The following is a 23,880-nucleotide window of genomic DNA, read 5'->3' as shown; positions in this document are numbered from 1 at the left end:
CTGTGCTGTACTTTTCTTTGTTCTTTGTTCTTGTTCAATAAAATAATGAAACAAGAACAGTGTGAAATTTATCACACTCACAGTACTTTACTTGAGGGTAGAGGTGGGACGGTGATCAAAAAGTCAATCGCAGGAACAACAAACACCCATGTGCACACATGGCCCCGGGCAGCAACAGGAGGCCGCAATACATGTGAGCCAGGGCCGACGCACAGGAGACATTCCAATCACTTCCAGGTATGCCGACTATGGGGCCTGACCAACAGCAGTAACATCCCATCCCAGCCCCACACCCCTTTCGGTGGCTCCCCCGTCACCGGGTGCTGCCAGTTTCGGAGGCCCACTCTCGTCTTGACCAGTGTTTCCATGCTCAGAGCCATGGAGGACAGGGACTGGGCCACCTCCCTCTGGGACTGGCTTAAGTCAGCCATACCTGGGCAATGTCATCAACTCCCTCAGCCCATTATGACTGGGCCAAGGTCCAAGAGGCCCTGGTTCATGGCTGACTGTGACAGGGCAGCCCCAAGCCTTGGACATTCTGACCCGTGGCCGATGCCTTTGCCCCCAAGGCCCCCACCGCGACACCACCCGTGCGGTGTTGGCCTGGGTGGCATGCATGTTCGGCACTACTTCCTGCCTTTGCAGGCGGTTGGATTCCTCCAACTGCACGTGCAGGCACTGGACGGTTGCTGACAGCCCCTCATGCAGTCCCTGGCTCTGTGTCTGCATCTCCATTATCGATGGAGCACCCTTTCCAGAAGCATGAAACTCATCTGAAACTCATGTAGTCCCTGGGGTCGGGCCGCCCTCTGACCATCGTCCCCCTTGGGTGTTCCTCCCTCTACCTTATGTACCGCTGCATATGTGTGGCGCATACCAGATAGTGCCCCAGGAGCCTCTTCATTAACATGCCCAACCGAGGCGAGTACCTCTGGGATGGTGGAGGGTGTTGAAGACGGAAAGTCGGTGTCGTCCCGGACTGGTGCTCCGGGATGTCTCGGGCTGGCGTTTGGGGGCTCTCTTTGCTATCTGTTGCAGCCTTGCTGCTGGAATCTGCTTGGGGGTTGGGTAGGGGGTGGCGGGACACCAGAAGGGCCCGCCTCGTCATCAGGTGATTCTGTAAGACACAAGATATGACGAATGATTGGATTGTGGGTTTGGCTGGTGGGTGGTTTGGGGGAGATGGGATAGTGTGGAGGTGGTGAGGGAGTGGTGTGAGAGTGATGTGAGGATGGTGAATTGTTGGTGTGGGGGAGGTGGGTTGGGGGTCGTGCCACATGTGCCATAGAGATACAACACAGGCTCACTTAGTTGGCCGATGCCGACATCAGCATCGGAGACTGCCCTCTCTCGGGGCCCACCGACTAGATCCAGTGCCCGCTGCTCAACAGGGGCAGCAGGGTAGCATGGTGGTTAGCATAAATGCTTCACAGCTCCAGGGTCCCAGGTTCGATTCCCGGCTGGGTCACTGTCTGTGTGGAGTCTGCACGTCCTCCCCCTGTGTGCGTGGGTTTCCTCCGGGTGCTCCGGTTTCCTCCCACAGTCCAAAGATGTGCGGGTTAGGTGGATTGGCCATGCTAAATTGCCCGTGGTGTCCTAATAAAAGTAAGGTTATGGGGGGGGGTTGTTGGGTTACGGGTATAGGGTGGATACGTGGGTTTGAGTAGGGTGATCATGGCTCGGCACAACATTGAGGGCCGAAGGGCCTGTTCTGTGCTGTACTGTTCTATGTTCTATGTTCTAATGGTGAGGGGCCGCAGGTCTGGCGGTGCCCCTCCGATATCTCTCTCTCTCTCTCTCTGCGGTGATGCGCTGCCTTCTCTTGGTGGTCGGGTGGGGGAGGCAGAAAGTGAAGTGTTAGACATTTGGACCCATGCAGCACAGAGGGTGGGCCGCTGGTGGCCTGTGCCCTGGCCATGTCGGGCTGTATGGGTGCTGGCATGTGGTGCAGGGTGTTGTGCGAGCAGACTGCCAGCGGGTGGGGTTCGGTCGCCCTCCGGTTGGGGGGGGTATGGGTGTGTTGGACAGCGGTTAGTGCCTGGTGGACAGTGCTGCCTACTCACCCTTTCCATCCTGAGGGGGTTGTGCACCCTCTTCCGGTACTGCTGCCCGGTCCTGGCGGTGGGGTCCACGACGCTCACCGCCTCTGCCACCAGGCCTGGTGTATGGTGGCAGCTGGCAGCATCCCAGCTTCCCACCCCAGGGAACAGGATTGCCTGTGTCTCCTCAATGGCAACCAGCAGAGTCTTGAGATCTGCGTCCGCGAACCAAAGTGAAGCTCTTCATGCTGCCATCTTGTTGGCTGGGATGAGTGTGTGTTAGGAGCGCAGTGCTGATATGTAGCTGAAGCTTGTCAGCCTCTCGATTGGTACCTCTGGGATGGTGGAGGGTGTGGAAGACGGAAAGTCGGTGTCGTCCCGGACTGGTGCTCTGGGGTGTCTCGGGCTGGCGTTTGGGGGCTCTCTTTGCTATCTGTTGCTGCTGGAATCTGCTTGGGGGTTGGGTAAAGGTGGGGGTCACCAGATGGGCCCACCTCGTCACCAGGTGAGGTTCCGACCCTTTCGAATCAGACACCGTTTATCATTGGAATTGCTCGAGTTCCACATGGCGCCGATGCTAGCCCATTAACGGATCATGAATTGCTCCGGGACCGGACCCAATTTAGTTGTCGCAGAAGCTCACCGATTCTGTTTCGGCGTCAACATCTGAAATGGAGAATCATACCCAATGCTCTTTGTAAGGGATTCATGTTTTAACAAATACATTTCTTTCCTTCTAAATTATATGTAAAGAAATTGAAACTGCTTGATTTCAAACCTTACAAAGAAGCATTTTACTGAGCCCCTGGCCCCTGTTCGTGCATTCTATGGACTAAGAACAAAGAACAACGAAAATTACAGCACAGCAACAGGCCCTTCGGCCCTCCAAGGCTGCACCAACCATGCTGCACGTCTGAACTAAAACCCGCTATCCTTCCGGGGACCATATCCCTTTATTCCCATCCTATCTATGTATTTGTTAAGACGCCCCTTAAAAGTCACTATCGTATCTGCTTCCACTACCTCCCCCGGCAGCAAGTTCCAGACTCCAACCAGCCTCTGTGTAAAAAACGTGCCTTGTGCATCTCCTTTAAACCTTGCCCCTCGCACCTTAAACCTTTGCCCCCTAGTATTTGATTCTTCCACCCTGAGAAAAAGCTTCTGACTATCCACTGTCCATGCCCCCATGCCCCTCATAATCTTGTAGATGTCTATCATGTTGCCTTTCAACCTCTGTCGTTCTAGTGAGAACAAACCAAGTTTCTCCAACTTCTCCTCACAGCTAATGCCCTCCATTCCAGGCCACATCCTGGTAAATTCTTCTGTATCCTCTCCAAAGTCTCCACATCGTACTGGTAGTGTGACGACCACAATTGAACACTATACTTCAAGTGTGACCTAATGTTCAGTAATGCTGCAACATGACTTGCCAATTTTTATACTCAATGCCCCGGCCAATGAAGGCAAGTAAGCCTCCTTGGCTTCCTTCTCCACCTGCGATGCCACTTTCAGTGACCTGTGTACCTGTACACCCAGATCCCTCTGCCTATCAATACTCTTCAGGGTTCTGCCATTTACTGTATATTTCCCATCTGTATTAGCTGGAACTATTTGATCAAGGAAGGAGTGGGATTCTACGGTCTTGTCCAAGGCAGGATCTGTTGTGGATGAAATCAGAAAATTGGTGTTCCAGCCAAGTCTCCATTCACTTTCAGCGGCCCCGTGAAATCCCAACCGTGAAACGGGGGCAGAAGATTTCAGTCACTGTCTTCCCTGTGGGATGTACTCAGTGAATACTGCTCTGATAATCCCTGGGGAAGCATCAAGGGGTCTTCCTTTTAACCCTACCCTCTTGAACAAGTTCCACTCACAGTAGAAACAGTTGTTCCGCATTCTAACTGGAAAATATCGTGGATCAACTCGGAGTTCTACAAGCGAGAGGAGAATTACTTGTTATTTAGCTTATTATTCCACTCTGGAATAAAATTATTTTTAATGTGGGAATTTCCCTCTGGATTTTACCAGTATGTCAAGATCGTTCAAAATTATATTGTGAAAACTGCATTTCGAATGGACTGCAGTTTTCACATAAAATCTCCTTATCGCACTTGGAAGATTTAATGAAATCTATAGACTTGATCTGTAATGGACACAGATACTTCAGCATAAGATTGGTACCTTTTTGTAGTGGCCTTATAGAAAATACATCAGAGCTGTAAATAAACTGTTTAATAAAAACTCTAAGGGTATTTTTCTAGCTGCGTTGGGTAACTGATGTGAATGTTATGTGCAATTTAGTTTTTAATAAATCTGAATTACAGTTTATGAAGGCAGACAAATAGAAGCCATCTGTTTAAAATCAGTGCAATGCAGTATAACATTTCCATACACTCAAGCTGAGCGCAGTGGCTGGGCTGCTACCTTATTTGGCAAATGAGATAAGACAGGTTATTCAGTCACTTGAAACTCACATAATATACGTACATCAAACACATTTCAAATGACCTACAGCAGTGAGGATGCTCATCAAAGAGAATTCAATTCCTAGATCTTCAAAGATATTTCTTTGAAAACTATCTTTATCCCGGGAAGCGCTTTTTAGAACAATTGTCTCACCTCTTTTCCTGACTCCTTGCCAGAGGGTATTTCTGCGGTAACTGACTAATATTCAGATGGAATGCCAAAATGTCCAATCCCTATATGTAAGCTTTAGCATAATTAATGTTTTATGAGGGACATCACATCTAAGCCTTGTCTTTCCCTTGCCTAACATTCACATGCATTTCCCTACAACCATGCCACATAGGGAGAGCACTGCAAGCTTGCTTCACCACTCCATGAGACTGATCTGTACTGCAACTTCATTAACTTTGTGATGCACGATCAATTGTACAAAGACTAAGGTTGGATACCACTGTGGCTTTATTGCAGTAAGATGTGTGGCCTCCCACAGCAGCTGACGAAATGACTGCTGAATAGAGGACACGCTCCTCCTACTGGGCGGAGCCAGCAGGCAGGGGATACCGGCGAACCTGTAGTACAGGTCCTACCTTACATCACCTAATACAGGTGTAACAGTGGCTTACCACATTCACCCCCAGATAAAAATGAGTCCGGCGGGGGTGGTGGAGAACTATATACAGTAGTAAATTTATGTAGTGTTTTATCAGGGAAAAGAAAAAAAATGTCCTTTGAAAGTCCGGTGCCAGTTAGAGATTCAAGCGGTCTGGTGCTTTGACGTTCCGTTGGGAGCGACGTAGCGGTGGTGGCGATGTCGATGCTGGCGGTGTCGACGCTGGCCTGCTGTTGGATGACTCTGGGAGTGTGCCGAAATCCTCTTCATCCTCTGGCGTGGACAGGGGAAGGAGGGATGGTCCTGGTGGGGTTAATGTTGGGAGCGCCGGGGGAGGAGAGGGTGGCGCCAGGCCGGAGAAGTGTGTATGGGTGGAACCTGCTGGTACCAGGTCCCTGAGGGAGACAGTATCTTGGCGGCCGTCGGGGTATGCCACATAGGCATACTGGGGGTTGGCATGGAGCAAGTGCACCCTATCCACAAACGGGTCCGCCTTGTGGAGTTGGACGTGTCTACGGAGCAGGACTGGTCCTGGAGTTGCGAGCCAAGTGGGGAGCGACACACCGGAAGTGGACTTCCTGGGGAAGGCAAAAAGACGTTCATGGGGTGTGCTATTCGTAGTGGTGCATAGTAGTGACCGGATGGAGTGCAGTGCATCAGGGAGGACCTGTTACAGGTCATGTTACAGTTGTATAGGACTTTGGTTCGGCCACATTTGGAATACTGCGTGCAGTTCTGGTCACCACATTACCAGAAGGATGTGGATGCAATAGAGAGGGTGCAGAGGAGGTTCACCAGGATGTTGCCTGGTATGGAGGGTGCTAGCTATGAAGAAAGGTTGAGTAGATTAGGATTGTTTTCGTTGGAAAGACGGAGGTTGAATGGGGACCTGATTGAGGTCTACAAAATTATGAGAGGTATGGACAGGGTGGATAGCAACAAGCTTTTCCCAAGAGTGGGGGTGTCAGTTACAAGGGGTCACGATTTCAAGGTGAGAGGGGGAAAGTTTAAGGGAGCTGTGTGTGGAAAGTTTTTTACGCAGAGGGTGGTGGGTGCCTGGAACGCTTTACCAGCGGAGGTGGTAGAGGCGGGCACGATAGCATAATTTAAGAAGCATCTAGACAGGTATATGAATGGGCAGTAACAGAGGGAAGTAGACCTTGGAAAATAGGAGACAGGTTTAGATAAAGGATCTGGATCGGCGCAGGCTGGGAGGGCCGAAGGGCCTGTTCCTGTGCTGTAATTTTCTTTGTTCTTTGTTCCTGCCAGCGAGAGGCTAGGAGGTTCCTGGACCATAGGGTCAGTTGGACGGCCCTCCATACCGTCCCGTTCTCCCTCTCTACCTGCCCGTTTCCCCAGGGATTATAGCTGGTCGTCCTGCTGGAGGCGATACCCCTGCTGAGCAGGAACTGACGCAGCTCATCACTCATGAATGAGGCTCCCCTGTCACTGTGGATGTAAGCAGGGAAACCAAACAGAGCGAAGATTGTGTTTAGGGCTTTGATGACGGTGCCAGACGTCATATCGGGGCATGGGATGGCGAAGGGGAATCTGGACTACTCACCGACCACACTGAGAATATACGTGTTTCGGTCAGTGGAGGGGAGGGGCCCTTTGAAATCCATGCTGAGGCGTTCAAAGAGGCGGGAGGCCTTCACCAGGCGCGCACGGTCCGGCCGGTAGAAGTGCGGCTTGCACTCCGCACAGACCTGGCAGTCCCTGGTGACTGTCCGTACTTCATCGACAGAGTAGGGCAGATTGCGAGCCTTGACAAGATGGTACAATCGTGTGACCCCCCGGGTGACAAAGGCTGTCGTGTAGGGCCCGGAGTCAGTCTACTTGTGCGCTGGCACATGTACCTCGGGATAGGGCGTCTGGGGTTCATTGAATTTGCCGGGGCAATACAAAATCTCGTAATTATAGGTTACCCACCGCAAGATTTTATCGTTTTTGATCTTGCCCCGCTGCGTGTTGTTTAACATTAAGGCCACCGACCGTTGGTCAGTTAGGAGAGTGAATCTCCTGCCGGCCAGGTAATGCCTCCAATGACGCACAGCTTCAACGATGGCTTGGGCCTCTTTTTCGACGGATGAGTGCCGAATTTCAGAGGCATGAAGGGTGTGGGAAAAGAATGCCACAGGTCTGCCTGCCTGATTTAGAGTGGCGGCAAGGGCGACATCTGAAGCGTGGCTTTCTACTTGAAAGGGCAGTGTCTCGTCTACTGCGTGCATCCCGGCCTTGGCTATGTCTGCTCTGATACGGGCGAAGGCATGTTGTGCCTCGGCCGCGAAGGGAAATTAAGTGGACTGTATGAGTGGGCGGGCCTTGTCCGCATAATTTGGGACCCACTGGGTGTAGTACAAAAAGAACCCCAGGCAGTGTTTGAGGGCCTTGGAGCAGTGAGGGAGGGGAAGCTGATGGAGCTTCCCCTCCCATGAGCATGCGGCCGGGATCGGGCCCCAGAACTCCGTTCTGGACCACATAGCCGAGGATGGCTAAGCGGGTTGTGCTGAACACGCACTTCTCCTTGTTGTAGGTGAGGTGTGGAGGAATTTGGCAAGGTTGGCGTTGTGGTCCTGCTGATCGTGGCCGCAGATGGTGACATTGTCTAGGTACGGGAAGGTGGCACGCAAACTGTACCGGTCGACCATTTGGTCAATCTCCCTTTGGAAGACCGAGACCCCGTTAGTGATGCCGAAGGGAACCCTGGGGAAGTGATAGAGACGACCGTCCGCCTCGAAAGCAGTGTATGGACGGTCCGATTTACAAATGGGGAGCTGGTGGTAGGCGGATTTGAGGTCTATCGTTGAGAAGACCCGGTACTGCGCAATCTGATTGACCATATCAGATATGCGTGGGAGAGGGTACGCACAAGCTGCGTGTACCGATTGATGGTCTGGCTGTAGGCCACGACCATTTTGTGTTTCTCCCCAGTTTTAACGACTGCCACTTGGGCTCTCCAGGGGCCTCGATACTGGCCTCGATGATGCCTTCCCGAAGCAACTGCTGAACCTCGGACCTGATGAAGGTCTTGTCCTGGGTGCTGTACCGTCTGCTCCTGGTGGCAATGGGATTGCAATCCGGAGTTAGATTGGCAAAGAGGGAGGGTGGGTCGACCTTTAGGGTCGCGAGGCCGCACATAGTGAGGGGTGGTAGGGGTCCGCCGAATTTAAGGGTAAGGCTCTGGAGATTGCACTGGAAGTCCAGGCCTAGTAGTGCAGCGCAGAGATTAGGAAGGAAGTAGAGGCGGAAGCCGCTGAATTCCATGCCCTGGACCGTGATAGTGACCATGCAGAACCCCCGGATCTCGACGGAATGGGATCCGGAGGCAAGGGAGATTCTTTGATTGGCGGGGTGGACTGCGAGGGAGCAGCACCTTACCGTATCCAGGTGGATGAAGCTTTCGGTGCTCCCGGTGTCCAGAAGGCAAGAGGTCACGTCACTGTTGATTCTCACACTGGTCGAAGCGGTGGCCAGCTTGTGCGGACGAGACTGGTCGATCGTCACTGAGGTCAGCTGCGGTCGTTCGTCGCTGGCGTCAGAAGATGGAGAGCGTGGGGGGCCCAGGTCGTGGAATACTGTCGTCGTCCATGCCCCATGGGGAAGACAAGATGGCAGCACCTGGAGATCCTGCGGGGGACAAAATGGCGGCACCCATGGGCCACATGTTGCGGGGGCTGGACAGGATGGCGGGGCCCATGGGCCGCACTTTGCGGGGGCTGGGCAAGATGGCGGCGCCCATGGGCCACACATGGACTGAGGGTGGGGAAGATGGCGGCACCCACTGGCCGCGCGTGGCCCCGGGAGCTGAAGATGACGGTGCCCACTGTGTGTAGGTCAGGGGGTAGGGGGCGATAGCAGCGACTGCGCGGGCCTGGCACACTGCGGCGAAGTGCCCCTTTTTGCCGCAAGCCTTGCAAATGGCAGTGCGAGCCGGGAAGCGTTGGCGGGGGGGGGGGCTTCTGCTGGCCGCAGAAGTAACATTGGGGACCCCCAGGGTGTGCGGGTTGGCGTGTGGTGCAGGCATACTGGCTGGGTAAAGCCCCGGCTGGGACGGCCGTCTGTGGGATCCACAAGGGATAGTAGGGGTGGGCCGCGCGGCCGGAGGGGTAGGCCTGAGCATTACATGAGGCGACCGTCATGGAGAGTGCTAGCTTTTTAGTCTCAGCTAGATCGAGTGTGGCCCTTCTAGCAGTCTTTGGCGTATGAGGTCCGACCCAATCCCCGTTACAAATGCATCGCGCATAAGAAGGTTGGAATGTTCGGTGGCCGTAACGGCCTGACAGTCACAGTCCCAGACGAGTGGGATTAGGGTCCGTCAGAAGTCTTCTATGGACTCATCAGGGAGTTGAGAGCGAGTATGTGCCTGGCGAAGAGTGTATTCGTTTTCTGTGCGTAGTTTTCTTTGAGGAGCGTCATGGCGTCTGCGTAGTTCGGGGCATCCTGGATCAGCAGAAACACATTGGAGCTCAACCTCGAGTACAGGATCTGTATCTTCTGAGCCTCCGTCGGAGGGGTGGTCGTTGAGTTGATATCAGCCTCGAAGCAAGCTAGCCAGTGATTAAAGTCCTTTTTGGCATCGCTTGATTGCGGATCCAGCTGCAGGCGATCTGGTTTGATTCGGAGGTCCAGCTTTTAGAAAATCTTACTGCAATAAATTGATGCACGATCAATTGTACAAAGACTAAGGTTGGATACAACTGTGGCTTTATTGCAGTAAGATGTGTGGCCTCCCACAGCAGCTGGCGAAATGGTTTTTGAATACAGGACACGCATATTTACACTCCTCCTACTGGGCGGAGCCAGCAGGCAGGGGCTACCGGCGAACCTGTAGTACAGGTCCTACCTTACATCACCTAATACAGGTTTAACAGTGGTTTACCACACTTTGTTTTGCTCCATATTCCTTGACTCCCTGATCTAACAGAAATCTCTGAATCTCAATCTCGATAACTCTAATCTTCCCAGCATATGCAGCCTTTTGCACTTTCCTTTACAAGCACTTTCATATTTGCTCCTGATTGTACCTCCTCTTTCTTCATTCTCCCACCAAAGGAAATAGTTTACTTTCAATCAAAGGATTTGGATGCTGGGATAATTGGATTTCTCAAGACTGACTGATAGATTCTTGTTATACCAGGGGTTTGGGGCTAAGGTACAGATAAGGCATGAATGGTGGGGCTGGCAAGAAGTGCTGGATGGTCTACTCTTGTTCCCAGTGTTCGTAGAGATGCATTGGAACATATAAGACTCTGAAGAGGATTGACAGAGTGGAGACTGGGGGTGTTGTTTCCCGTGGTTTGGGAATCTAAAATATTGTGCACAGTTTCAGGATAAGGGGTTAATTACTTCCACTCCAGAGGGTTGTGGATGCTCCTTCGCCAACTATATTTAAGGCTGAAATGGATAGCTTTCGTTTTTGTCCTTAGGACTATTGAGAACAGATGGGAAAGTTAAGTTCAGTCAGATCCGCCATGATCAAAGTGAATGGTCAGTCAGTTCTGAGAATTCCTATCATCCCAGCATCCAAATGTTCTTATGTTTTTATGAAGATTAATGGATATATTTTCTTCTCCCACCCGCCATGGGAATTGTCATGGGCGGGAGGGAAAATTTGATGGACCATTTAAAGGTCTGTTGACCTCGGGCAGGAACTTCTGGCCTCAGAGTAGTCGTGACCAGAAAAATCCCACTCTAAGTAAAGGGATTCTGATGACAAAGTTTACTAAATAATGAACAGATCAAATGTGTACAAATTGGCAAAATCAAGGGTCGGATTCTCCGGTCCCCCAGTCGCGTGTTTTTCGTCTGCGTTCCATTCGCTGGCGGCAAGATTCTATCCTCCCGCCGCTTGTCAGTGGGATTTCCTATTGATACCACCCCACACCACTGGGAAATCCACAGGCTGCTGGCAGGAAAAGTGAATCCCGACGACTGGAGAATTCCGGTCCGGTGAAAACAAGCAGTACTGGCAAATTATTCATATTGAAAACTTGACAATGCCGAGCACACTGCTACACTCAATACAGCCACTGGGTTTGGACAAAGGTGCGATACGGAATGTGATGTTTGCTTGGCATCCCGTACTCAGCGCTCAAGGAATAAAGAAAACCCAGAACAACTGGCAAATTATGCCTCTTTTCCAAAATATATCATCAAATGAGCTGCGAAGCCAGTCTGCATGAGGATCATGCATCTTTGCAGCATGGAAAAGCTTTTGATGAATCCAGCTTAATTTGCACTTGTGAAGGCTTTAGGGATATCTCGGGTAGATGTCTGTGATTCTATAGCACCATCTCTGAATTACCAATGTACTGCAGGGAATGCTGTCCTTATAAAGCCTGCCGATTGCAATTACTGATAACATCAGTTCGTTTAATTATTGGCAGCCTTCGCACAGTCCTCTGAGAGGGAGAGAGACAGAGACACATACAATCCCGCACATTGGATTCCAACAAATGAATACATTTTTAAAACAATTCATTTAGTTTTCATCATCGAAGTGCTGTCAATGCTCCTTAAGTGTGTGAACCTATTTACTGGGAAATTGTAGACCCTTATCAGTCTTGCACACTTAACAGCAGTATGCATAGGATATGAATACAAATATCTCTTTTTATTTCTTCGTTTTCGGAAAACAATTTTGATACATTTGGAGATTGCCAATTGTCACGGAAGGGTTGGCCTTAGTTTTAACGTGTGGCTGCAGTTAAAGGGAAGGCTGTGAATAAAACAGTCGCAGATCGAATACTATCATCGTAACTTTGGTTGTGAATTGAGGCACGGAGTAGCCAACTCACCCTGGTCTCACTGAAAAGGTCATGACGTTTCTTCCGGCAGTGCATGCCAGTATGGGCAATGTTGCCAATGGCGCTGGCCACCTCTGCCCCCTGCGCCCAGGCACGGCGAATGGCGGCGCCTGGCGGTCTTCCTCCCATGCCGGGGTACAGGGTCATCCTTCTCTCCTCTACAGCGTCCAGGAGGGTTACCAGCTCAACGTCCCTGAACCGTGGCTCTGCTCTCCTTCCATCCATCTTGTTGGCTGGGAAGGTGTGTGTGGGGGGACGGGATGTTTAATTGCGGCTGCGGCGTGTGAGCCTCATGTGCGCCAATCACGGACCCGGTGAATCAGGCACCGTTTTGCATGGAATTGATTGCGTTCCATGTGGCGATGGTGCTAGCCCCTTTAAAGTAGCTGAATCGGTGCAGCTGTGCCCATGGCGCGTCCTTAATTGCCCTTGAGAAGGTGGTAAAAAGCTGCTTTCTGGAACTGCTGCAGTTCACGTGATATAGGTGGACCTACCGTGAGGGAGACCTACAGTAGAGCGCCACAGTAAAGGAACTGATAAAGTGTATGGTTTGGAGGGCAACTTGCAGGTGGTGCTAATGCCATGCATCTGCAGCCTTCCTGCATTTAGGTGGTAGAAATCATGGTTTGAAAGGTGCTGTTGAAGGAGCATTGATGAGTTTCTGCAGCGCATCTGGGAGCTGGTAAACATTGCTGCCAAAGTACATGGTAATGAAGGAAGTGGATGATTCACATGGTGGATGGGGTGTTGATCAAGTGGCTGCTTTTTTTGGATGGTGTTGAGCTTCTTGAGTATTGCTGGAACTGCACTCATCCAGCTAATGGAGAGTGTTCCATCACACTCCTGATTTGTGCCTTGAAGATGGTGGACAGGCTTTGGGAAGTCAGGAAGTAAGTAACTACAGAATTCCCAGCCATGGTGTGTTCTTGGAGCCACAGAATTCTCCGGCTGGTGCCGTTAAGTTTTAGATCAAAGATAACCCCTTGGGTGTTGGTACTCGGTGATACAGCAATATTAATGCCTTTGAACCTTTGAAGAGATATAGTTAAATTATCCCTTTTGGAGATGGTCAGTCTGGCATGTGGTCGGCACAAAGTTAGTTCTCACATATTGGGCCAAGTCTGAATGTTATCCAGGTCTTTCTGCATGCAAGTGTGGACTATTTCAATAACTGAGGAGTTGTGAGTGGTACTGAAGACTGCAATGATCAGAGAAACATTTTCACTTTTGACCCTTTGATGCAGGGAAGATCATTGATGAAGCACTTGAAGATGCTTGGGCCTACAGTAAAGGAGGAGCACCTGCAGTGATGCTGTGGGATTGAGATGATTAATCTCTAACCACTATGATGATCTTCGTTTGTGATAGGTATAACTCCAAACAGCGGAGAGTTTCCCCCCTCTCAATAGATAGAGTTAATTTTTTTCCAGGCCCCGTGATGTCACACTCAGTCAAATGCTGCCTTGATGTCAAGGGCAGTCATTCTCACCTCTGATATTCAGCTGTTTGGTCCATGTTTGGACCAGTACTATAATGAGGTCAGGAGTGAGTGACCCTGGCAGAACAGAAACTGAGCATCAGTGAGCAGGTTTTTGTTGTGTAAGTGCTGCTTGATTGCCCTGTCGATGGCCCTTTGAATCACTTTGCTGATGATCGAGAGTGTTTCGATGAGGCGGTAATTGGTCACACTAGTTTTGACTTGTTTTTGACTTGTTTTTGTGTACAGGACATACCCGGTAAATTATCAACATTATCAGTTATATTCCAGTCTTTTGGCTGTACTGGAACTGCTTGGCTAGTGAAGCAGCTAGGTCTGGAGCACAGATCTTCAGTGTTATAGCCAGGATGTTGCCAGAACCTATCGACTTTGCAGCTTCAAATATCTTCCTCTGTTCCTTGACATCACGTTGAATTTAATTGGCTGAAGACTGGGATCCGTGATGCTGTGGACCTCAGGGTGAGATCAAGGCGGATCATACACTTGGCATTTACTTGCTGAAGGTGTTTGCAAATGCTTCAGCCTTGTCTTGTTAACGGACCCGCTGGGCTCCCACTTCACTGAGGACAGGGATGATTTTGGAACATTCTTTTCCAGTCAACTGTTTAATTGTCCACCAACATTCTCACCTGGATCTGAGAGGTCTGCAAGAGCTTTTGATCTGATCGCTGGGTCGAGGGCTCACATAGTTCTGCCTAAACAATATGTTGCTTCCCCTGTTTCACGTTCATGCAATTCTGTGCGGCAGCTTTACCAGATTGGCACTCATATTTTGAATCCTTAGTACAGCTCCTGACTTGCTCTCCTAACTCTTTATTCAACTAGGGTTGATCCCCTGACTTAATGCTAACAAGAGAGTGAGGGAAATGCCGGATGATGAGATTACAGATTATACAAGAACAGGCTTGTTGGATTCCCATTCAGTAAAATCAAATGTAATTTTTTGTAAGTGTAACCAGCGTAAATAAGTGTAAATAATAATAATTTCTCCAATCCCAACCTGCCACCCCGACCTCTCCACTATTCAGTTCAATTCCGATTGCTAGCTGCTTCATCATGCAACAGGTTCAATAAGTACAATAAATCTCAGATCAATAAGTACAAATAAAGCAGTAAGGAACAAACTTCCGAACTAGCCACGGCTTAATTGAAAGCAACCAGCAACTCACAAATCTAAGGGCAGCTCTAAGTGGTATCAGCATTTCCAATAACAAATCTGATTACCTGCAACTCAGATCCACCACTTTAGTCACAGCCTGTATGGTTTTAGATATTGAACAAATTCAGTCCTGCACACACTGCAGCACGCAGAAGATTAGGTGAAGAGGTCTGCTGCACATAATAGTGCCTCATGAGAGAACCTCAGCCCTGAGGAGACCCAGAAGGGCAATGAAGGTTAGAACAAGATTGCATTCCTGATCTGCTTGATACAACATACGTGGCTGGAACTGAAAATGTTGCACAGGGTCAGGTGTTCATGCCAACTTAAAACCACCCAACAGATCACCCTGCGGTCATTGCAAAATATATCTAACTGTGAAAGGTAAAGTCAGATCTTTTTGGGGTTCACCAATAGCAAGGAACACCTCAACCAATAAAACAAAACCTTTCTTGCTTTCCACATCATTGTGCCTTCTTCTTGAGCATGTGGGTGAATAGACTGGGCAAAAAATGTAATGATCTGATGAGGAACATGAGGACTGCAAAGTGTTGTTTGTCTGTGTGTGTGTCGAGAATGGGGGACTTAGAATGGAGGCAGGGGATATTGGGGGGAGTGGGCGGGAATCATGTAGTGGGTGGCCAGTTGTATTCTTTTTGCTGATTGAATTATAACTATAATCACCCTTAATAATAAAAGGTTATTTGTATTTAAATTTACAAACCTGGTGACTGCAGTCAATTTAACTCAAAACAAGCCACAGGCATTAATATGAAATGTGATTTCACCTGTGTTGCAACGCCTGGTCAAGTGACAAGCGTGGGGTGCAGAACAGTGGATGCTCACTCAACAGGGAGACCAGATTTGGTGCAAGGCCATCGCCAATTAAAGCCAGTCTGAATTTGTTAAAGATTAGTCTGCGAGAAGGTATATTCTGTCGGTAGATTATTCACCTGGCTAGGAGTCCAAAAGCTGGAATGACGCAAGAGGCCAGTTTTTCATTTAGTTGCTCACCACTGCAGGAATGGCGCCCCAATCTCTAAATCCCCTCAACACAACACCAGATCCCCCGCAATGACCCAACCTACTGACAGGGAATCCTCGAGCCCCTCTTACCCCACCTCATAAGGAAAGGGCACCAGCGGGCCCGAACCCCAGCACAATGGCACCTGGGTGCCTTGGCAATACCAGACTGGCACTTGTGCAGTGCCCCTGCCAGCCTGTCAGTGCCATCTGAGCATCTTCACAGTGCCATGGTGGCACATGGTTGGCATCGCCAGAGTGGTAAAGCCAGGATGCCAGGCTGGCAGTGTGAAGGTAGCCTTAAACAGAATCATTGACTGAGTTTTCACAGACCTCTGTGGGTGCGAATGTCAAAGATTCACAGCCTTGCCCAGAGACCGACATTCAAGAGCCTCTAATCACCTGGAGGTCCCTCCCCCCCACCACCAAGCCAAGTGCTGTTCCACCCGGTCCATGTTTGTGGAGACCAGTGCTAAATGCTGCCAGTTCAGGGTGTCCAAGGCAAGGGGATTCAATGCGGGCACTGGGTAAATCTGGCATAGACATACTCAAATGAGGCTAACTACTCACTCAAATATACAAATCCCAGATAGATCTCACAAGGTGTAACAAGTCGAGTAAACCTTGCAAGAGGCCTTTCAGAAGCTCACAGCTCCTTCCAAATAGCCAGCACTACACCCGACTAATTTCAACGATGACTTACATTACCTTCAGGAGGATTGTACTGTTGTGATGCGCCTTTAAGGGATATCAGCATGACATCACTAGAAGGGAAGTATGTCATGCAATTCAGTGTCAATTTCACTTTTAAATTAAGCAAAATACTACGGATCCTGGAAATCTGAAAAAAAACCCCAGAAAAATGCTGGAAAAACGCAGCAGGTCTGGCAGCATCAGTGGAGAGAGAAAATAGAGTTAATGATTCGAGTCTGGAAGAGTCATACAGGTGGGAAATGTTAACTCTATTTTCTGTCTCCACAAATGCTACCAGACCTGCTGAGTTTTTCCAGCATTTTCTGTTTCAGTTTCACTTTTGCTTTGAGCAGAGCACACCCACACAACTCTGGTATCTTCAAGCTTTGTACCGATGTATAACTGTTCTCATGTACCTAGTCTTAATAAATGGACCCACAATATGTTTACCCAATTCTTTATGGGATCATAGGAACAGGAGTAGACCATTCAGCCCAATATGATCAATACTTTTCTATCCACTATCCCATAATGCTTTACATTATTTTAAATCAGAAATCTATCAATCTCTACCTTAAACAGAATCATTGACTGAGTTTTCACAGACCTCTGGGGTTGCGAATTTCAAAGATTCACAGCCTTATGTGCAAAGAAATGTCTCCTCATCTCGGTCCTAAGTGACATCTCTCTTATTTTGAAATTGTGTCTCCTGGTTCTAGATTCCCCCAACCAGGGGAAGCACCTTATCTGCAGCTACACCGACCATTTCTTTAAGTATTTTGTAGGTTTCAATGAGATCACCTTTCATTCTTTGAAGCTCTAGAGAATACAGGCCTTCATTGCACTCCCTAATGACAATAATGTCCTCTCTGAGGTAAGGGGACTAAAACTGTACTTGCAGCGCACACAGGAAATGCTGGCAATATCACTCTTCACAATGGGGTAATCACATGGGTCTCACCAGAAGCTCGTGGGAGTAACCGGCTGCCATTTATTTTACATCAAAAAACTTCCATTGCGCCAGTGCTGCAGAGCCAAGTTTAGCAGCAGCTGCAATTGTGTACCCACCATATAGAAAATTGTATGTTGAGTGCTTATTTTGTCAAATATATTAAACAGGAAAAACTACACAGCAGGACTGGCAGCATCTGTGGAGAGAGAAACAGAGTTCACTTTGAAGATGTACTTAAGCATATCATTTCTACACAAATGTCTCCATCTGACGTTCACCCAATTGGTGTACAATGCATGTTCTGCCAACAGCAATGATACTGAACCAATCAAATCTCCTAATTTTACTGGAGAAAATCAGAGCTACGGACATTGAGGACAATCTACCAATTAACAAAAAGATAATCAAAGAGAAAATGCTGGAAAATCTTAGCAGGTCTGGCAGCATCTGGACGGAGTGAAAAGAGCTAATGTTTTGAATCCAGATGATCCTTTGTCAAAGGTAAAATCTCTAATTGTTCAAATCGGTTAAAAAAGTCAATATTCTTTTGATAACCTTTTCTGCCTCAGTAATTTAAATATCACAATATTGAAACAATTGTAATATAATAAAGAAATTAATTACGTGCTTCAGCAGAATCTGGCTGCAAAGTTTCCTATAAAACTGCCTTCTGTGTTTGAGTAATTTCATTAATATTTTTATTTGAAGGCTTCAGCTTCCCGAAAAAGGCAATGTTTGAGTTGATCTTTTGCCTCAAACTGCTACTGCTGTTAGCTGAAGAGAAGGAAGGATTACATTCATACCAGGGTAATTCTTGCTGAATGTGCCCTGTGGCGAGGCCCCAGCAGTTATTAGAATTAATCCCACTGCGATGTGAAACTTGTCTCTCCTCAGACGACATCAGTATCTCAGAGTTTATTTTTACCATTGATTTCAAAACAAGGTAACAGCAGAAACTTGCATTTATGCCGTGTCTTTACCGCAGACTCTTCACAGGAGTATAATGAGGCAAATAATTCAACTGCACACTAAAGAAAGAGACATCAGGATAGCTGACCAAACATTTGTTCAGAGTGTTTTTTTTTCCAAGCAGCATTTGAAAGGAGATGAGAGCTGTGAGTGTGCATTTTAGAACAGCCTGTGCATAAGGGTTTGGCAGGAGGAGGATTTCGAAGATTTCATCTTTGATTTTAAGCACTGAGGCTGACTGACAGGCAGAAAGGGAGAAAGAGAATAATAATAATTATCGTTATTAGTGTCACAGGTAAGGTTACCTAAACATTTACAGAGAAGTACTGGAAAAATCCCCTAGTTGCCACACTCCGGCGCCAGTTCGGGTACTGTCATGCGAGAGCACCTTTAAGAAATGGGTGTTTATCAAATAGCTGTAGTGTCTGTACCTTTAAGAAATGGGTGTTTATCAAATAGCTGCAGTGGTGTCAGAGTGTGGGTGGAGCTAGGATGTCTGTCTGTTTGACTTTTGTTTTGAGCTAGCAGCTAACAGGGTGTGTTTAGTTTAGTTTTGAAGATTGGGAGCTGCATCCAGCAACACCAGGTATAATTCTGATTTCTCTCTGCATGAAAGGAATGTCTTCAAATCACTTGCTAATTTAAAAGTGATAGCTGCTCTCAGTAGAGAACTTAAACCTGGGGCTGGATTCTCCCCTACCCGGCGGGGCGGGGGGTCCCGGCAGGATAGAGTGGCGTGAACCACTCCGGCGTCGGGCCGCCCCAATGGTGTGGATTTCTCTGCACCTTTAGTGGCCAAGCCCTCACCTTGAGGAGCTAGGCCCTCGCTGGAGTGGTTCCCGTCCTGCCGGCTGGCACGGAAGGCCTTTGGCGCCATGCTAGCCGGGGCCGAAGGGACTTCACCGGCCGGCGGAAGTCAGCACATGCGCCGTAGCATCAGCGGCTGCTGACGTCATCCCCGCGCATGCGCAGGGAAGGGGGGTCACGTCCGTGTCGGCCATCGTGGAGGCTACGGCCAACGCGGAAGGAAAAGAGGGCCCCCATGGCACAGGCCTCCCGCGGATTGGTGGGCCCCAATCGTGGGCCAGGCCACCGTGAGGGCACTCCCAGGGATAGAACGCCCCGCGCCCCCCCCCCAGGACTCCGGAGCCCGCCCCGCCGCCAGACCCGCCGGTAAGGGAGGTTGTTTGATTCACGCCGGCGGGAGAGGCATTACAGCAGCGGGACTTCGGCCCATCACGGGCCGTAGAATCGCTGGGGGGGGGGGGCGCCGAGCGGTGCGGCGCGATTTCCGCCCCCGCCGAATATCCGGTGCCGGAGAATTCGGCGGCCGGCAGGGGTGGGATTCATGCCGTCACCCCCCCCCCCCACCCCCCCCACCCCCCCCCCCCCCCCCCCCCCCCCCCGGCGATTCTCCGACCCGGCGGGGGTCAGAGAATCCAGCCCCTGATGTCTGTGTTGAAGAGTGTATTTGTCCTATGGATGTTGCAAGGAAAGATTAAGGGTTACTTATAGAGTACTCTATTCTTTTGGGGGAGTATTTGAGTTGATAGTTGCTAAGATGTTTACTGTGTGTGTTAAAATGTTAATTGGATTCATAGACTAAACATTGTGTTTGTTCAGAAATACTCTTAGTTCTCTGCTGCATCACACCTGTAAAGTGGACCCTTGTGCTCCCCATAACCAAAATCTATTCAACGTTATGGGTCAGGTAAACTCCATGATACACTTTGGGGTTCTCTAAGCCCTGGCCCGTAATAAACTGGGGGCTCGAGAGGGATAAAAGTCTATCTATTGGGCGGCTTAGTGAACTTAAAGACAGTGAGGGGTGAGCATATTTGTGGTTGTTTTTCAGGTGGGGTGTACCATTTTAAGTAGGGAGTGTGTTGGTGACAATGGCTCTTTCAGAAGCTCGGACGTTTTTGGGGGTGGAAAAGGTCACACGCAGTCTTACAAACTGAGACTAAAAAAAGATTTGGCAAAAACATTGCAGTTAACGTTATCTGACAGCATGCGAAAAGAAGAGGTACTTACGGCGCTAGCTTAGCATTTAAAATTGCCTGAGATACAGTCTGCTCATTAGAACTGGCAAAAATTCAGTTACAGATTAAACACCTGGATCATGAGAAAGAATGAAAGCAGCTTGAATACACAATGAGGGACAAAGCAAAGGAGATTAAAAAAAAGAAACAAAAGAAGAGCCCAAGCAGATCAAAAATAAATAGGGAAGTACAGATCAGGGAAAAAGAAAAAGAGAGAGAGTTTGAATTTCAGAAAATGGCCATGAAACATGACAGTCAGTTAAAATTGGCAGATGCAAAGGGAAACGTACAGTTGGAGGATAGTGATGAGGATAAAGAGAAAGAGTGTCATGGTTGAAGGCTTGGTGGGGTTATATTTAAATATGTCCAAGCATTGCCAAGGTTTGATGAGAAGGAGGTAGAAGCTTTCTTCATTCCATTTGAGAAGGTGGCTAAACAAATGAAATGGCCACCGGATATGTGTGCATTACTGATTCAAACAAAGCTGGTAGGTAGGGAAAGTGAAGTGTTTGCATCACTATCTGGGACGTAAGAGGAGGTGAAAAAATCCATTTTAGGTACATATGATCTAGTGCCTGAAGCCTCAAGGTTTAGAAATTTAAGAACCTGGTCAAACATACATGGAGTTTGAAAGCATAAAACAGTAATTTTGATAGGTGGATACGGGCTTTGAAAATAGACCAAACGTATAAAGCTCTCAGAGAAATTATACTTTTGGAGGAGTTTAAAAATTCAATTCCTGATGTAGTGAGAACTCATGTGGAAGAGCAGAGGATTAGAATTGTGAGGTTAGCAGCAGAAATGGCAGATGATTATGAATTAGTTCATAAATCAAAGCTTGGTTTCCGACTTCAGTTCCAGCCTGTGAGGGATAGAAACTGGGGACAGCCTCCCCGGACAGGCACCGGAATGTGGAGACTAGGGGCTTTTCACAGTAACTTCATTGAAGCCTACTCGTGACAATAAGCGATTTTCATTTCATTTCACATGAGAAATACTCAAGTGGTAGCGGTAAAGGAGATCTGATGGGAGATAATAAGGAGAGTGTACCTCAGATTAAAAAAGAAATTCAGGAGGGTGGATGAGACATGAAAAGTTTAAAATGTTTTCACTGTCATAAACTAGGCCATGTAAAGTCACAGTGTTGGTGGTTGAAGAAAAACATTGGGAAGGCTGATGTGGAAAAACAGGATAAGACAGTGGGGTTTGTTAAAGTGGCAAAGGAAAGCCCAAGTGAAAAGAAGGAGGTGCAAAAGATTGTACAGCCTGTTCAAGAGGTGATTGATAAGAAGGTGCCAGATGTCTTACTCATGTAAAGTTACTCATGTGTACCAGAAGGAGTAGGTAAAGAAGTCACAATTTTAAGAGATACGGGAGCTAATCAATCTTTAATGGTAAGAGATGAGGAGTTATGTACTTTGGGAAGAATATTGTCAGAAAATGTGGCAATATGTGGAATTCAGGGTGAGAATAGTAGTGTTCCATTATATAAGGCAAGATTGGAAAGTCCAGTGAAGAGTGGTGAAGTGGCAGTAGGAGTAATAGAGAAACTATCTTGTCCAGGAATACAGTTTATCTTGGGTAATGATATAGCTGGATCGCAGGTGGGAGTGATGCCTACTGTGGTTGATAAGCCAGTGGAAAATCAGACAACTGAACTGTTGAAGGACAAGTATCCTGGGATTTTTCCAGATTGTGTAGTAACAAGGTCATAAAGTTCAGGTTAAGACAAGAGGAGAAATCAAAGAGTGAAGATAAAGTTTAGGTTCAATTATAAGAAATGATTTTTGCTCAGATGGTTGGAAAAGAACAAGAACAGGTGGAGGATGAGGCGGATATTTTTAGTTCAGGAAAATTGGCGGAGTTACAACAGAAAGATTTGGAATAAAACAGATGTGTCAGAAAGCATAGACGGAAGAGGAATCCGAGTGCATACCAGAGTGTTATTGTCGTAAAAATGATGCCTTGATGAGAAAATGGAGACCTTTACATATGCAGGCAGATGAAATGTGGGGAGAAGTTGCCGGTAGAGTATAGAAAGGTGGTGTTGTGAGCAGCACATGAGGTACCAGTGGTAGGTCATTTGGGAATAAGGAAAACTCAAGCTAAAATACAAAAGCATTTTTATTGGCCTGGACGACATAAAGATATAGTTAAATTTTGTCAATCATGTCACACATGTCAATGATAGGGAAAACTCAAGCAGTGATAAAACCAGTGCCTTCAATACCCATTCCAGCATTTGAGGAAACTTTTACAAGGGTCCTAATTGATTGCATAGGACCGTTTCCTAAAATAAAAAGTGGGAATCAATATCTTTTGATGATAATGGATGTGTCTGATAGGTTTCCAGAGGCCATTCCAATACTCAATATTACAGCTAAAAAGGTTGTGGAGGAGTTACTTAAATGTTTTACTAGATCTGGACTACCCACAGAAATACAATCGGATCAAGGATTAAATTTTACCTCAAGGTTATTCAAAGCAGGTATAGATAGTTTAGGAATAAAAAAATTTAAATCAACTGTGTACCATCCAGAATCGCAGGGAGTGTTAGAAAGATGGCATCAGTCATTAAAGGCAATTTTGAGGGCTTATTGTCATGATTATCCAGAGGATTGGGATAAAGGAATTCCATTTGCAATGTTTGCAATTAGGGATGTACCTAATGAGTCCAACAAATTCAGTCCTTTGAACTAATTTTTGGTCATGAGGTAAGAGGACCACTTAAACTGATTAAGGAAAAATTGGTGAGTGAGAATAGAAACTTAAATTATTGGATTACGTGTCAAATTTTAGGGAATGATTAAATAGAGCAGGGCAATTGGCTAGACAACATTTAAAAGTTGCACAAAATGTGATGAAATGGGTAGCGGACAAGAAATCCAAAGTTCGTAGTTTTGCCAGTGGAGATAAAGTTTTAGTATTATTACCAGTGGTAGGTGAACCTTTAAAAACTAGGTTTTGTGGACTTTATCAGATTGAAAGGAAATTAAGTGAGGTGAATGATGTGGTAAAAACACCAGATAGAAGGAGGAATCACCGAGAGTGTCATGTGAATATGCTTAAAAGGTACTTTGAAAGGGAAGGAGAGAAAAAGGACGTTTTAATGATTGTAACTCACAGTGACGAACAGTGATTTCGATACACCTCAAATTAAATTGAAAAATGAGGATGTTCTTAAAAATTGGGATAAATTGCTGAGTTACCTTCCAGAGGAAAAACGGACTGACCTGAAAGTATTATGGATATCGTATGGGCAAGTTTGTAGAGATAAACTGGGATGTACTAAAATCTACATCATGATGTAGATGTGGGAAATGCTGTTTCAATCAAACAACATCCATACAGACTTAACCCTTTAAAATTGGCACAGGTTAACAAAGAGATTGAGAATATACTTAGAAATGGCATAATTGAAGTGGGATGCAGCCAATGGAGCTCACCCATAGTGATGGTACCTAAACCAGACAGTAACCAATGGTTGTGTGTGGACTATAGAAGGTGAATGCAGTTACAGGAAAGGACTCTTATCCTATCCCACGTTTGGAGGATTGCATTGAGAAAGTGGGACAATCAGCTTTTATTTCCAAACTGGATTTACTTACAGGTTAATGGCAGGT

Source organism: Scyliorhinus canicula, chromosome 7 (genome assembly GCF_902713615.1).
Source record: "Scyliorhinus canicula chromosome 7, sScyCan1.1, whole genome shotgun sequence".
Taxonomy (NCBI): Eukaryota; Metazoa; Chordata; class Chondrichthyes; order Carcharhiniformes; family Scyliorhinidae; genus Scyliorhinus; species Scyliorhinus canicula.
The sequence above is the reverse complement of the archived record's forward strand: the minus strand, read 5'-3'. Positions refer to the sequence as shown.